General features: G+C 40.0%; 1 protein-coding gene, 2 long non-coding RNA genes and 1 pseudogene across 4 annotated transcripts in view; 3 read left to right on the top strand and 1 right to left on the bottom strand.

Annotated features, from left to right (window-relative positions):
- Positions 1-16751, top strand: part of LOC147571030 (transport and Golgi organization protein 1 homolog) — a 494441-nt gene that overhangs the window by 329413 nt on the left and 148277 nt on the right. The window lies entirely within an intron of this gene.
- LOC147571033 (uncharacterized) overlaps positions 1-16751 on the top strand; it is a 31256-nt gene that overhangs the window by 9303 nt on the left and 5202 nt on the right. The gene's annotated exons all lie outside the window — the stretch shown is intronic.
- Positions 14-16751, bottom strand: part of LOC147571032 (protein shisa-6-like) — a 51268-nt pseudogene continuing 34530 nt past the window's right edge. Inside the window, exons 2-8 of the transcript XR_015247779.1 lie at positions 4368-4456; positions 3245-3311; positions 2943-3081; positions 1087-1188; positions 340-400; positions 198-233; positions 14-115 (exon numbers count right to left, since the gene is read on the bottom strand). The product of XR_015247779.1 is annotated as a protein shisa-6-like (transcript). The remainder of the gene's footprint in view (positions 116-197; positions 234-339; positions 401-1086; positions 1189-2942; positions 3082-3244; positions 3312-4367; positions 4457-16751) is intronic.
- LOC147571034 (uncharacterized) lies at positions 1182-4242 on the top strand. The gene is made up of 2 exons (XR_015247797.1): positions 1182-2551; positions 3318-4242. It is a non-coding gene; the product is annotated as an uncharacterized LOC147571034 (long non-coding RNA).

The raw sequence follows: 16751 nt of genomic DNA, 5'->3' as shown, positions 1-16751 counted from the left end.
TGTCATCCCTCAAAACACCCATAAAAACTCATGTCACGCTCCCACACCTGTGTTTCAAGCAGGCGACCTCCCGGCTCTGCTCCGCCATTTTCCTCTCCCAGATCCGAGTCTTGATCTAGGGGAGAAAAACATATCCACCTTCAGTTGTGCCAGACTGGGAACGAAAGAGAGAGAGGAGGAAAAAGGAAAACACTTACCCAGTTGTTCCGAACATTACGCTCATAAACTGCGACCTGAAAAAGCAACAATGAAAAGTCTGTTTTTAGGAATTCCAAGGGCCACTACACTCAACCACATGAGGTGCTAAGGGTTCACTATGTCAGGCAGAACTCACGTTACCTGGTGTGTGAAGGTGCGTTCTGCCTTCTGCAGCTGTTCTCGTGTTTGTTCAATTTGCTGTCTGTGAGATACAATTGTTTTCGTCAAATAAGGCCTAATAGTAGGTAGGATTATAAATAATCTGCTCATGTTCCCGTCATCCTCATATCTTCCCCCAATACAATTTATCCTTTCACATGAAACACTTTTCACACAATTCTAAATGTACAGAACCAAAGCTATTGTTCCATCCTCTCCTTACTCATTATTTCATGCCCGTAGGGTTCAGAGGTCATAGAATTCTTTTCCATTTGCAATCTTGCCCTAATTCATCATGTGACAAGTGACTTTCATCATAAAGCCAACATAAAGTTCTATTCTCCTTTCACTTGTGTACTCACCAGGTTTCCTAGGGTTGCAAAGGCCAGGACCATCAGATGGTACTACCTTGTTGATGGATATGATTTCATCCTATGACACACTGCTTTCCTATAGATTATGACAACTGACACCACCCCTCAGGAACGTTGGCATGGATGAAGTTTCTACATGGGCAGGTCAATGCTGGAGACCCAGAAATGTTTAGTAGCTTAATTGTTTTGTTCTTTCTAATACTTATCTTTTCCTATCTGTTAATTCTCTACGGATATGTCCTCTGAATTTGTGTTTGTATTACTATATTCATGGAGTCTACCCATTGTACAAAGGTTAGAACTAAGAAACGAACAGGGGTTTCATGAGCCGCTGCTAATTAGTATCTGAACTCACTTGCACTTGTGTATGTCCCTTGTAGCTATTTTCAGATTTTCCTCTGCAGTTGCCATCTGATTCTTCATTGCCACTAGTTCACAGTTTGTCATATCCAGATTCCTAAGATGGGAAAGATATATACATAGTCCAGTAGCCAAGGTCCAGAAATTCTGCCTTTTTCCTTCTCAGCTCTCTTAAAGCCTAGACTCAAATATCCCTATCCCCTCCCCCAACGATGCACAGACTGACAACACAGTCAGAGAAATGAAGACCCCATTTAATGTTAAAGAAAATTCAACCTCCGTCTGCTGCCAAGTCGCCTACAATCAGAGCCGCCTTTCTAGTCCTCTGCTTCTACTCCTTCATCGTCAAGTCATCAAATAACATTGCACCTTGTGCCTTCCCAGAGTTGGTCTTTTGTTTGTGATGGAGAAGGCCTATTTCAGGTCAGTGTGAAAACCTGTGCCTGACCAACTGTACCCATTAGGATGAGGCAGGGGATCATCATTGCCTTACACCTCCATGGGGCAGTGCACTGAATCTCAGTCCAGAAGTTGTACCCTGACACAGACACTGAGTATGAAAGACAGCCTTCCAGGATATGGCTTCACCAGCATTGCAAATCACTCCCATACACCACTAAGGTTCAGGAGTGCAACCCCTGCCCACTCTTTCAAAGATCCTGGTGGAGGGAAAGGCCAATCTTAGAGTGGCAATATATGCTGAAATATAACATGGTGTGAACTGTCCCACAGTCAGGCTGTTATCTTCAGGAAACAGATTTCAGATGGAAAACTATCACCTTCATGGAGTCAGTCTACTTTAACAAGACTCAGTTCATTGACAGTGAAGGCAGCAAAGGGAAATGCTTAGAAAGGCTGGTTTGCTGTGTTGCCCTCAGACTATTTTGTCCATGGTGTTGCTTTAAAGGGTTTCAACTTGGCACCGGATGTACTCAAGAATCACATGCAAAACTGAAAGACTGTTAGTAGTGGACACAAAAGCACTAGACAGAGAAAGGTACATGCATTTCCTTCTGGCCTCTCAGGTAGTCCTTCAGCAAATGTTTTCTGGGGTGGCTGTAATGTAGAGGCTCTGTTGTAAGGGGGCGAAGATAGAAAGGTGGTCAGGGTGCTCTACCTGCTCCCACAAAGAGCTTACAAATTAACAAAAACAACATGCCAGTGAGACAGAGCAGGCTCCACCCCGGGTGTGGAAAGGACTAACAGAAGCTGAGCCTCCAGGGAAGACAAGGAAGCATTTCCTTTTCAATGTGAATGAGGGGCTCTAAAGGCCCTCCTCCTGAGAACAAAAGGAAATACTGGACCAAAGAAGAAACATGCACCTGGTGCACCAAATTTCTAATGAACCCATGAAGACACACTTCATACGAGTCTCACTTGCAGACTGGATGAAGAGATGCAGTACTGATGCCATCCCAACCCACAGTCTAGAAAGAAACTCCCATGGTTTCTGCAGCAAGGTAAGTCAATGTTTTCCCTAAATATTTTTGACCCAAGTCCGGTGCTGAACAAAGATCACCTAGTTCCGGCTGATAAGACAATGGGATGGGATTGAAACCTATAGGCCAATGTAAATGGATCCAGAGGGGAGCCTGTTATCAGTGTGCTTAATGCCAGGATCTTCCCTCTTCTACCCCAAGTACATGACACAAGAATGTGTGACAAGCACTAAGGACAGAAAGGAAAATGCAGGTTATAGGAAGCAAGGTAGGAAGGGCAGGCACAATTCTCCTGAATGTATTCGGCAGAAATACTCTGGATCCAATTCTAGAAGAAATATATTTATCTATAGCGGCCACCACATTCATTCATACAACAGTACTCGGGACCATTATCACATGAACGTCTTACTTTGCTGTAGCCATTTTTCTTTCTTCATAGGATTTATCAAGGACGTCTCTGCTCTCCTTCAGCCTTTTGGCTGTTTCTGCCCTGATTGCTTTAATAGAACTCACATCATTACGAAGGTCTTCCACGGCCTTTATCCTTGCTGTAAAAAAAATGGTTATTTTGTGCATGTGCATATGACCTGAGACTTGGTTTTGGGGTGACAGGAAAAGGGCAACTAGTGTGAAGGCAAGAAGGCATTCTTTCCCTTCCCAATGCAAAGTCATTGCCACCATATGGGGATTTCTCCCCAACAGACAACATACCTTCCAGTGCACGTTTATTGGACCTCCAGGCTCTCAGTTCCTCCAATTGACCGTTTGCATCTTCTGACTTTAGGACAGATATGAGAAAATACATTCAAGAAATAAGGATCGCACAACAATGTGAGTGCAACAGGACTGTGAATGGCAACAAAGAAAGATCCTGGGGCATAAATACAACAAGGACAAGGCAAAGAACATGGAAAATAGTTCCAGTCAAAGGGCTCACAAATGGCTTTCTTAGGAGAATATTCCTCTATGCACACTGAACATTGTTGAGCATTAAGAGAAGAAGGCAGTATACAATTTGCTATTGCCCTTCATCTCTCAACTATCTTGGGGGATTTTCTCCATATCTTGGAGGGCAGGTCTGAATGATGTGGTAATGACCTAGTTGTGAAAATAAAAGATACTTCCTAGTCCTTGAAATAGCAAACTCCTCATGGTGGTCCTAGTGACATGGCAGCTGTGCAGATGGAGGTTTGTCTCCCAGAGGCCCACTCTCTACTATGGTAAACAGCAAGCGAATATGCTATGCTCACCTCACCCAATGAACAAAAAGCCTCCAAAGTCAAATGACAGTAAAAGCAGCCAACTCTTAGCACTTCCTGATTCTTAACATTCCTCTCTCTCTCTCTTTCTGATTGCAAGGTAACATGTGCACTTTGAAGGGTGTCATTTAAAATTTTATTGAAGTGCTCAACTTTTCTGATGTTCTCCTTCAACAGAACATGTTGAATGAGTCATAACAATTCCTTAATTTTACTTGTGTGTTTAGAACGCAATCCAGGCAAAGAAAGGATTCTTACTTTCAACTTCAGAGCTTCAGCAGAGTGAATGTTACTTTCTCTCTTAGCTTCTTGAAGATGTATCTTTAATTCATTGATGTATATACAAAACATATGAAAAAGGAATCAGAATTCAAAAATAGCATCGTGGTAGATAAGCCTATGTCTGATGTGTGACTCCTTTCACAAATAAAAAGGTAGTTTTTTATTACATTTGTGAAGCGTGTCTTGAATTGGAAGTATTCATAGAACACATGAAATAGGTCAGTAGGATGAACTACAAGAGGTAAAACTAATCAAAATGAAGTCACAAGAAATATTTGAAAGGGCAATGCTACCTTCTGTTCCCACGTGGATATTGCTTCAGCCAGCTCTGTGTTTTCTTTCTCCAACGTGTTGATCTTTGCAGTTTTTTGCTGTAAATTAACTAAAAGGGGATAAAACAATTTTTAAGGTTGTTACCAAACCAGTGACATCGAATAATCCCACTGTATTAGCAGCACAGACACATGATCTGACACATGGGTGTAACTAACTTTTTAGCTTTCTCATTGTGCCTGAAGAAAGCAAGTTTCAGCAGCATTTTAAACCCAAGAAACCTCATTTCACTGACATTCCTATACGTGTAAGCTCTAGAACACCGACTCCTCTAACAGACACAAAGTGCAAACTCCTCTCACATTGGCCCAATGTGAGAACTCTCCTGCCCTGAGGTCACTCTTCTCATCACCACCACCGCTGCATTTACAGTGATGAACACCAACCAGTCTTTGAGGGCTTGTTAAGTGCCAGGTAGCCACCTTGCCTCTCAACAGACAGCACCACAGAATCACCACAGTCCATGGGGTCCGTGCAGAATAGATTGCCCCCCATTTGCATCAAGTTCACTTTTCCCTGGCATGAATGGCTCCCTCCACCTCAGACTCAAAACCTTGGTTTAACCCTCTCCTGTGACACACACCCTGCCTGGCAATACCTGGCTTCTTTTCTAAGCTTAGGCTTCTTGACAGACTCAAAGAGGGTTTTCTCATCTTCACATCTCACCAAAAGCCAGGTCATGGCAAAGTACTCACTCCACAGCTCAGGCTCATATCATCACTTCTGTCCTAATCATTTCTAGGCAAAATTACACTCATTCTGTTCTCCTTCCTCCTGTGATGTTTTCCTCCCCTGGTCTCTTGTCTTAAGAGAGGCCAATCCCTCCACATTGTCACTTAGCCTCTAACAGGGAAGAGAACGATTTTCAAGAGTTAACAAATCAAGTAGACATCAGAAGTCACCATATTTATCCTTAGTTAAAAAATGAAAACCCACACCAAACACGAGTAATGAAAAAACATTACAAAGACTACTCAAACCTAAAATCTTACCTGGATATACTGGAGGCTCTGTCTGAGAGAGGAAGAAACAAAATTAAGTTTGAGGTCAAAACATAGTAATAGTAAAAACTTATTCTTCCTGATAAAATACTGAAAGGTCATCCAATGAAATCACAATGATCATTTTGTTCAGCATAATGAATTCATAATGTTAATATAATAAAAAAGTAGAATTTCATATTTAGTTCATGATTCTTTATAAACCATTTCTGATAAAAGCATAACGATTCAGAGCTTATTTTGACCAAAAGATAGATTTACATTATATTAAATAAATATCAAAATATTCAATTCTGTCAGTGCATAATGCGGACAGTTTTAAAAATATGTAAATAAAATATTTGTCTGATTTTTTTTCTCTTGTAGTCAAACCCAACATCCACACTGAAGTCCAGAACCCAGGATCATTTGAAATGCCAAAAAAAGAAAAAAAGAAAGAGAGAGAGAGAGAGAGAAAGGGAGAGAGGAAGAAAGAGACAGAGAGAGAGAGAGAGAGAGAGAGAGAGAGAGATGGAGGGGGACGGTAGGGGGGCGAGAAGGAAAGGGAAGGGATGGGAAGGAGGAAGGAAGTGGCAAGGAAAGAAAAGGAAAACCTTTGTATGAAGACACGCTTCTTTCATTCTCTAGAAAGCTTTCTGAAATGTTACACAGGGTTGGCTGCTTTCCGAATCAATAAACAATTACAACATGTCAGGTGCTATGATTTTCCTAGATCACTAAAAACAGAGGGTCTTCCAAAAACACATCATCAGATGAGAAAGAGAGTGGAACATGGCTAGGGCAAAAGCACAGGCACCAAAAGAAAGGATGGCTAACATTTCAAAAACAAAGCAAAAAGGGCTCCCGTTGAGAAGGTCTAAGAAAAGCAAGAGGAACTGAATTCCTGTAAAGGCACTGGTCTAAGGCAAGGGTTAACAGTTTCCATACTGGAGACTTCTGGGAAAGTGAACCAAAGAGAGAACAGGTATTAGGGAGTAATGGTTGTCTGGGCAAAAGTAGAAATAGCCATTTAAAGCCTGACTGCACTAGGATTTCTATTTTCTAGGAGCACTAAAAGCACGTCAACCATGGAAAAAGACATCCTGTGATTGTCTTGCGTCCACTGAAAAGTAACAACCATAAGATAATGACTGTGGGACTGAAGGATGCTTCCCCACTCCCAGCCCCTCACCCTTTGGAAAAGTGCCTTTATAAGCCTGGCACACTACCCTTTTGGGGAGCGATATTCCTCTTTCTCGGTGGCTCCGCTGTATACAACCTATCTCTAATAAACGCCACCTGCTTTGTTTCCCTTTCGATCAGTGTTCATTACTAAGACACTGAGACTGGAGAACCTGGTCTGGGTGGCCCAGTAACACCCAGACCCAAGTCATCCCCTGATGAATTATAGCTCAATAAATTCTAGGCAAGACTCTACTTTAACAAAAGGTAAAGACACATTTTCTTGATCGGTAGGACGTATATCCCTATTTGAAAGTTTTGAATGATGATGTGATGCTGAAGCGAGCCCCAACATCTTGCCAGGATATTGGAATATCATCATGGTATCAAAAAGTGAGTCATAAAAATGTTGTTATAGGAAAGTGTATCCTAAGCAGGGGAAATGGAAAGAGAGATGGCCTTCCAAGTACTTAATATGCATATTTTCTTTTTGAAGGGAAAGATTTCTAAATTGGCAGGAAAAGAGGAAACACAGCCACTTATAAATAAACTCATGCTCTTCTGTTCTTGCTTAGAAGGCCTGCCCTCCAGAGAAACTATTTCTCCAAAGCCTAATGGGGTTTTTCTGAAGACAAGCAATACAGATGAAGGGAAATACTCAACTACAGTGCTCTTCCTCCTTCCTATCTCATAGGGGAGTAAACTCAGCCTAAAACCTAGGGAAAGACAAAACTTGACACTAAAAGCCTTCACCTCAGTTTTTTTAAACACGGACGTGACCCCAAGCTTCCCCAAAAACTTAACAAGGTACCCTGAAAGGAAAAACCACATCTTTTGAACACAGAATGCAAGCATTAGAATCACACTTCCTATGGCAGAGATGGTGGGATAATCAGGCTGGGAATGTAAAACCGCTCTGATTAATAGGATAATGACTCTAATGGAAGAAGTAGTCAGTATGCAAGAAGAGGTGGTGAATGTGAGCACAGAAACGATAACTCTAGGATCCAAAAGGACTTCTAGAAATCCAAAACATCATAACAGAAATAAGGAATGCCTTTGTTGGATTTATTAACACACACAACACACCTGAGGAAAGACTCAACAAGCAGAAGGAAATGTCAAGTAGAAACACCCAAAACAGAAACGCACACAAAGAAATTAAAAATACAACAGAGAAAATCCAAGACCAGTGTGACAATGACAAAGGTGTAACATACACAAAATGGGAATACCTACTTATACATTTGAAGTGCAAATGACTGAGAATTTTCCAAAATTAATGATAGTCATAAACCACAGATTCAGGAAACTCAAAGAATTTCAAGCAGGATAAATACCCCCCTCCAAAAAAACCAAACCAAACCAAAAACAAAACAAAACAAAACAAACAAAAAAAAACCACAAGAAACACAAGACTATCCCTAGACATATACTATTCAATCAAGAGAAAATTGAAAACAAAGAATTTTGGAAGAAGCTAAGGGGTAGTGTTGGGGGCTGGAGTTGCAGGGAGATGGAAGAAATAACACCTTACCCAAGAGGAACCAGGACAAAAAATACTCAGAATTCAGAAACCATGCAATCAAGAAGACTGAAATGTTTATACTGTTAAAAGAAAAGAACCCATCCACCTAGAATTCTGTGAACAATTAAATTGTCCTTCAAAACATGTACAAAGTAAGGGAAATTATTGGAGATACTGAGGTCAATAATAAAGGCTGAATTCTCCAAGAAAACATAATCCTTAATGTACATGCATTAACAACAGAGTGCCAAAATACATGAGGCAAAAACTGATACAACTGATAGGAGAAGTAGACATATACATTATTACAGCTGCAAGATTTCAACACCCTCTATCAGTCATTGACAGATTGAGCATAAAGATATTCAAATATAAGAACACAGTTGGACTGAACTGCATCACCAATCACCTAGATCCATGACCATCTGTAGAACACTTTCTACAATAGAAAAATACACATTCTTCTCAAGCTCATATAGAACATTCACTGACACAGACCATATTCAGGGTCATAAAATACACCTTAACTTGAAGTCAACAAAATCATAGAAAATACGTTCTCAGAACACATATGTAAGCTAGACATCAATAATAGAAAGACAACGGAAAAACTACAAAATATATGAGAGATATTCTCATAGAAGATAGAGAATAGAGATAGACTAGAGAAATTCTAAAAGAAGAGGGTCAAAGAGACATTTCACAGAATTTTAAAAATATGTCCATCTAAATGATAATGAATGTTGGAATTACTACAATTTGTGGGATGCAATGAATGCCGTGCTTAAAGGGAAATTTGAAGTACTGAGTGCATACAAATGGTCTAGTAAAAAATTTGTGCTTACCAAAAAACTTCTGCTTACTTATGCTTAAAAGCCTATCTGTAAGGTATTTGAGTATACTCACAGCAAGGACAACTCTCCAGAGGTAAATAAGACATGCACAAATTGCAACGGTGGCAGTAATAACGGCAAGCTTCCGCAGAGTTCCGAAGACACGAGAGCCAAGAGGGAAATGGTCAGCCAAAATATGGACAAGCTGAAATAATATTTGAGATAATGAGGAATAGCAAAGACATTTATAATATCTGTCACCAAGAATCATTTTTATAAACCTTCAACCAGCCTCCAGGAGGTTATAAGCACACCTCTCAAAGGCCTCCTCCTGAAGGAGAGGGAGGACAGAAGGCTTACAAAGGAGCTGGGGCAAACCTGTAGGAGTGATGATTGTGTTTACGATCTTACTGTGGTGATGGCTTCATTGTTCCTTACCCTTTTAGTAGACAAGAAGTAAATGACTTCTGTTGTACATATTCACGAAGTACCTAGACAAAATCCTTTGGAACATTTCCAAACATACACCAAAATTTGCGGAAGGATGGGAGAAAGTAACAATAAAAATGTACTAGAGATTCAAATGAGGCTGTTATAGAGACAGATGTTTACAGATATGGATATAACTGAGAGATGTGCAGCTGCTCTTATAATAATATGGGATTAGTCCAGCAAAAATAAATTCTACATTATTGTTTAGTTTCTAAAAACACTGAGGTTTTCTTTTTTCTAATGTTGATTTATTTTTGAAAGTAGAGAGAGCGGGGGAGGAACGAGAGAGAGGGAGACAGAGAATCCAAAGCAGGCTCCACGCTGTTAGCACACAGCCTGATGCTGGGCTCAAACTCACAAACCTGAGCCAAAATCAAGAGTCAGATGCTTAACTGACTGAACCACCCAGGCTCCCCATAAGGTTTTACGTTTAAGGTTTACTTTGAATCTGAATCACAGCCCAAATTGTCAGACTTCTGAATTAAATAAAGATTTGCATAATCAGGTGATCTTGTCTATTTTGATGAAATCTATGAGGTTTTAAGTTACTTGAACACACATCTCCAAATAGCCAATACAATAAATTCAAGTTCCTATTTCATAGTGTTGCACCTAAACCAATCAATAACAACTATGGAAATTACTTTCTAAATAACACAAAAGTCCTGGGTATGGTCACCAAAACAACAGAACACATATCATTTTACTAAAACTAGACTTACCAGTCCTTTAGGAGAAAATACACTCACAATGCAATTCATACTAACTCACATACCAAACTTTAATTTTGTGCCAATAAACCTCTCTAGAAAGTAGCCTCCAAAAGGTGTACCATTTGTATCTTCAGCTCTCAGAACTGAGGTCACTAAATTGCGTCCCGGTGGGAAATGTACACTGTCTTTGAGTGGCCAGTGTCTGCAAGAGACCAGGGGCCGTCAGCACAGTGATCATGGGGATCAAAAGACAGAGGCCATCTTGACATGAATGGTAAACATCCTAAGTCCTGGGCACTCTTGATACCTCTGCCAGCTATCTGTATGCTGATTTGATTAGTTACCGTTAACTAGATTCGATCCAAGGGAGCCAGTAACACTTGGTTCCCACAGACAATGGTCATGACCAGGTGGAGGTAGGAAATGCAAGACAAGTTAGTTTGTGCAAGAATTCAGAAATGAGGGAGGGAGAGAGAGCTGAACTGATCGATGAGATGCAGCCTAGGTAGAAGGGGGAAATTGCAATAAACAGAACCAAGAAATTTCCTCCTTCGTAGACTCAAAAGAGACAGAATAGATTCTGTTGTGCCTGGAGGTATTCATGTGAGAGGATTCTGCCTCAATTTAGGTTGTTCCTGACTTGGGACCTTGCAGATCCCTCTCTAAGAATCTGGTGCATGCCAATATCAAGAAATCTACTTTTCTCTATGGGTGTCCCCTGTGTCTCTGTCTCAGGCTCTTGGGAGTACAGGTTTTGCTTTTTAATGATAGAATGAAACATTCACACTGGCAACCAGGGATTTCTTTATAGTTGGACAATCCTAAGGACATTCAAGACCCTTTTTGCTTTGGGTAAATCAACACTCTGCACATAGTTGGCTAAAGAAAGGACAAGAATGCATTCACTTCCTGATCACATCACTCCTAGTGATTTTCTTATTATAAATGTCCAAGCAGGCTGAGGCCACTTCATGTACGCTGAGCTTGTCAGCTACCTGGTTGGACACAGAGTCCTTGGGGGCAGCCTCTAAGACCAGAGGGAGAGGGCTGATGCACAAGTTCCCCAAAGCGAACAAACCAGGAAGCACAGAGCACCAACGACATTTCACTTTCCAACACCAACACTTCGGACACCACGGTTCCCAGGGCTACCAAACTTCACAAATGTGAACAACGTGCTGATAGGAAAACTAACTACGTATAAGAGGGACTCTAAACTTACAAAGCTTGAAGAAGAATCTTGACAGGCCTTCCAGGAGCCATCTAATAGTATAAAATACTATTAATACTATTAAATGGCTCTTATTCAGTAGAGTTTCTGACATTTTTTAAAATGATTTTAAGGAAGTATAATTCAAACATCATACGAGCCCCTTATTTAAGACAAAGATCTCAGTGGCTTTTAGTATCTTCCCATGTCCTTCTTTCTGGACATTATGAAGCTCAGGTTTCCATCCTGTCAACACTACTCTTTTTGGAGCAAGTGGCCCAGACAGGATCCACAACTTCATGTGGACAGGTGTGGCCAGAACCCCTACATGCTGGTGGAGAAACCTTGCCCTGACTTAATGGGTTTTCCAAAAGAACTGAGTTCTCATCAAGGACTCCATGAAAAAGCTGTTTTTTTAACCACAGTCTGAAAAAGATAAATAAATACAAAAGGAAGAAGTCACTGATGTCGGATGTGTACTCACATTTGTGTTGGGGTAACCGGGATACCCGAGTAAGAGCATCCAGAAAAATAGCTTCCGAACCGTCATATTCTGGTCCTTTCAGGGGGCGCCTGGGCACCAGAGAGGAGGTGCAGATGGGGGTGAGGAGGTGGTGGGGGTGGGAGGGGAAGGGACGGGGTGGGAAAGGGGGTGAGGTGGGGGGGCGGGGTTTAAATAGGGATGGGATTGGGGAGGGGGTGTGGCAGGAGAAGAAGGGGGTCAGGGAGAGTACCCGGATCAGGTCAAGTACAAGAAGGGAGGGAGAAGGGTTCAGAGAAGTTAGTAGCTCAGCAGGTCAGTAAATCACTAGATGAGTAGGCCACAAGTAGCCAGTTAAGTAGACTGTCAGTAGCAGGTGGAGCAGACGAAGATCTCTCTTCATCCAAGTCTTCACCTGTATGAGCATTGCCATAGCAATTCAGACGGTTTATGCTCTCTCTCCACCAATCAGCTGCCTTCGACCCTGATAGCTCACAAAGGACACCCCGCGTGACCATGGCTTTTCAAATGCCCCTTCCATTATGTACATATCTGGGGGCATGTGTGTCCCTATGGGAGTGTCTATGTATGTCTGGGTTTTGTACGTGTATATATTAGTTGTGTGTGTGAATTTGCTGCCCCTTGGGTCTTACCGTGTGTGGTGTGTGTGGTGTGTGTGTGGGTGTGTGTGTGTGTGGGTGTGTGTGTTCTCCTCGGGGTGTCACTGGCCGTGTCTGCAGTGTGGGTCTGTGTGTGAATCTGTCCATAAACCCCATACCTGTGTTCCCAGGTGAGGCTGGGTGTGATTCTGTGCTTGTGGTGTCTGTTTATTTCTTAGTGAGTATGGGTGTCTGTGAACCTCAGAAATGAGCTGCCACAAAGGGGACTCCCCAGGGGCGCCTGGGTGGCGCAGTCGGTTAAGCGTCCGACTTCAGCCAGGTCACGATCTCGCGGTCCGTGAGTTCGAGCCCCGCGTCAGGCTCTGGGCTGATGGCTCGGAGCCTGGAGCCTGTTTCCGATTCTGTGTCTCCCTCTCTCTCTGCCCCTCCCCCGTTCATGCTCTGTCTCTCTCTGTCCCAAAAATAAAATAAACGTTGAAAAAAAAAATTCAAAGGGGACTCCCCAAAGGTGACCCCCAGCAATGGGTGAATATGAGACAATCTATCTCTTCATTAGATTCTGTTGGGAAAACTGTATATCTACATGCAAAAGAATGAAAGTGAACCCTTCCCTTACATGATACACAAAAATCTACTTAAAATGGCTTAAAGACTTAAATGTAACACCTGAAACCATCATACTTCTAGGAAAAATCAAAGAGGAAAGCTCTTTGACTATGCTCTAGGCAATGAGATTTTGGGATTGGCACCAAAAGCATACGCAGTAAAAGTAAAAATAAATTTTTATTTTTAATTATAATTATATAATATATATATAAATATATATATTTTATTTATATATATATTTATACATATAAATATATATTTTTATTTATATATATAAATAAATATATATAATAATATATAAATATAAATATATATAATGTATATATACATGTGTATATATATATAATTATATAATGTATAATATAAATATAATATAATAATATATATATAATATATATAACATATAATATAATAAAATATATAATATATATATTACATAAATACAAATATATAATAATATATAAATATAAATATTATTATTATAATATATATATATTTATTTATATATATAAATATATATTTATATTTTATAATGCACAAAATATACACAAAATGCACAAAATATAATGCACATAATGCACAAAAAATATAAATATATATATATTATATATTTATATAAATAAATATATATATTATATATTTATATAAATATATATATAAATATATATAAATATAAAAAATAAATATATTTTATATATATTTATATATTTTATATATATAAATATATATATTTTATATATTTTTATATATATATAATATATATATATTTTATATATATTTTATTATATATTTATTATATATATTTTATTATATATTTATAAAATATATATATTTTATATATATATATAATATATATAAATATATATAAAAATAATTATAATTAATTATAATTAAAATTGGGCCCACATCAAACTAAAAAGCACAGGGAAGGAAAGGGAAGGAAACCATCAACAAAATGGAAAAGCAACCTACAGAATCGGAGAATACATTTGCAGACCATCCAAGAAAGAGTTAATATACAAAACAAATAAGGAGTTCACATGAATAGTTAACCTTAAAAATAAAACTACCAGTTATGTTACCAGGAAAAGAAAATGGCTTATTTAGGAATAGCAGAGAACTGCCCCTTGGGAGAAGGAAGCTATAGCAAGTCTGGAGAACAAAGGAGAGGAACACTTTTGTAGAGGAAAGGAAGAAATTGGGAGGGCTATGATCTAGTGAAAGTCCATTGGAGTAAACTGGGAGATCCAAGTATAGTGGCTTTTCATTGCTTAAGTTGTGACCGTCATCAGCTGGGCCATCATGAGGGAAGAAGAAAGACCTTTCTTCCTCTTGCTGAGGTAGTATAGCAGTAGCTGAAGTAGTGTCAGCTTACAAGATATGTCTCCTTCCAGTGGGTCTGCAGGAAATGACACGTGGTAGAGCCTGTGAGCTTCCCCCTTCTGGCCCCCTGACTCCATTTTCTTTAAGGTTTTATTTTCTTTCCAGTTCATTAGCATACAGTGTTGCATTCGTTTCAGGTATACAATAGAGTAATTCAACACTTCCATTTTAAATAAAGTTTCCTCTTACAATTTTCCCAAAGTCAACAGCAAAGAAACCATATAACAGGGTGAAAAAGTGGGCAAGGACCCAAATAGACTTTTTCCAAAGAAGACATACAGAAGGCTAACCGGTATGAGAAAAGATGCTCAACATCGCTAATTGTCAGGCAAATGCAAACCCAAGCCACAATGAGCTATTACCTCACACCTGTTTGTTAGGATGGCTATTCTCCAAAAGTCAAAAGATAACAACTGTGGGCAAGGATGTGGAGGAAAAGTGAACCCTTAAGCACTATTTCCAGGAATGTAAATTGGTACAGCCATTGTGGAAAACAGTTTGGGGGTTCTCAAAAAGTTAAAAATAGAAATACCATATGATCCAGCAATCCCACTTCTGGGTGTAGATCACTATCTCAATGAGACATCTGTACTCCCATGTTCATTGCGATATTATTCAGTAGCCAAGATATGGAAACAACTTGAAGTGCCCATCAAAAGAAAGAAAAATGGCCTGTGCATTCAGTGGAATAGTATCTGGCCAGAAGAAAGAAGGAAGTTCTACCATTTCTGACAACGTGGGTGAACCCAGAGGACATGATTCTAAGTGAAATTAGTCAGACGCAAACAGACAGATATTGTATAATCTCATGCACATGTGAACTCTTCGTCTAAAGAAAAGTTGAACTTGTAGAGACAGAGAGTTGAAGGGTAGTTACCAGAGGCTGGAGGATGGGCAAAAGGGGGAGATACTGATCAAAACGTACAAACTTTCCATTGTAAGATGCACAAGTTCTAGCGACCTAACGTACAGTACGGTGACTACAGTTAACAATACCATATCGTATACTTGAAATTGACGAAGAGAGCAGATCTCAAGCATTCTAACCACACCACAAAAACAAAGTAGCTATGGGTGGTGATGGATATGTTAACTAGTTTCATTGTGGTTATCACTTGTCAGTGTATGCATATATCAACGTATCACATTGTAAGTCTCAAATACATAAAATTTTTATTCATCAAAAACAATAAATAAGTAAGTAAATAAAGACCAAAATAAAGAGATAAATGAACAAAATTCCAATGTGTGAAAATGACTTTGGATAATGCCTGAAACATAGTAACAGCCACCAGAGATACAAGAGGACCTGGGAAATAGATACATACGTGGTACTTCAGTATACCTGGAGCAAAAAGGTGAGGAGAGAATACAGGCTTCTTTTAAGAGATGAAGCTGGAGAAGTAACCAAAGCCTGCTTCTGCAGGACCTTGCAAACCAGTAAAGAACTTTGTGCTTTTTCCGGAAAGTACTGAGAAGCCATTGAAGAATTTCAATCATTCACTGACTGATTGCTGAGCTTTCATTGTTAAAAGATCACTCTGATTGGAGATGGAGAATGGGTTGACGTGAAATGGAAGTGGGTGGCAGGAAAAGTAAACAGGCCAATTTTAAGGCTGCGCATGAGATGATGGTGGCCTGGCCTATGTTAGTTGCGCAAGACTGGAAGTAGTGGGACGATGAGGCAATTGTTTCAAGACATACACGTGAGAGGTCTTGATGATTAGCTATTGGGGTTGGGAGAGAGGGAGAGGTCTGATGGGTCAGTTGCTACAGTGGGATCGAGAAGGGCAAGAGACAACTTGCATTGAGCTACGACAGGATGACCTTGGTGGGAATGATACAACTGGGAGGTGAAGGCCAGAACCCAGATGACCATATGTTGAGGAGAGGCTGGGAAGTGAAGAGTGGAGTCAGGATTATTGACTTGGCAACAGTACTGCTTGTTGCCACCTAACATCCATTCCCACCTTCTCTCATATTGAGAGAATTCCTGATATTTGGTTGGGTACATGGCTTTGTAGACTGGGCCTTTACATTACCAGGAAGTGTTAAGTTATGGTCAACAGAATGCAAATGGAAGTGAGGTGTGCTATGGGCAATGGCGTTAAAAGAAAGGATACGCTCTCCCCTCCCCATTTTCCTTGCCTGCTGGCTGCAAGCAGATCTGCTGTGCTGAGTCATCTTTGACCTTGTCAGTAAGGAACCACAGAGCAAGCATACAGAATCCTGGGTATCTGACACTATAGGGTAACCATTGTGGGTTTGAACATATACCTAGACTGTTACATGAAAGAGAAATACATATTTTGTTGA

This window comes from Puma concolor, unplaced genomic scaffold (genome assembly GCF_028749965.1).
Source record: "Puma concolor isolate L17-30 unplaced genomic scaffold, mPumCon1.1.hap2 unalloc_scaffold_7, whole genome shotgun sequence".
NCBI lineage: Eukaryota > Metazoa > Chordata > Mammalia > Carnivora > Felidae > Puma > Puma concolor.
This window is presented reverse-complemented; position numbering and strand designations above follow the sequence as displayed.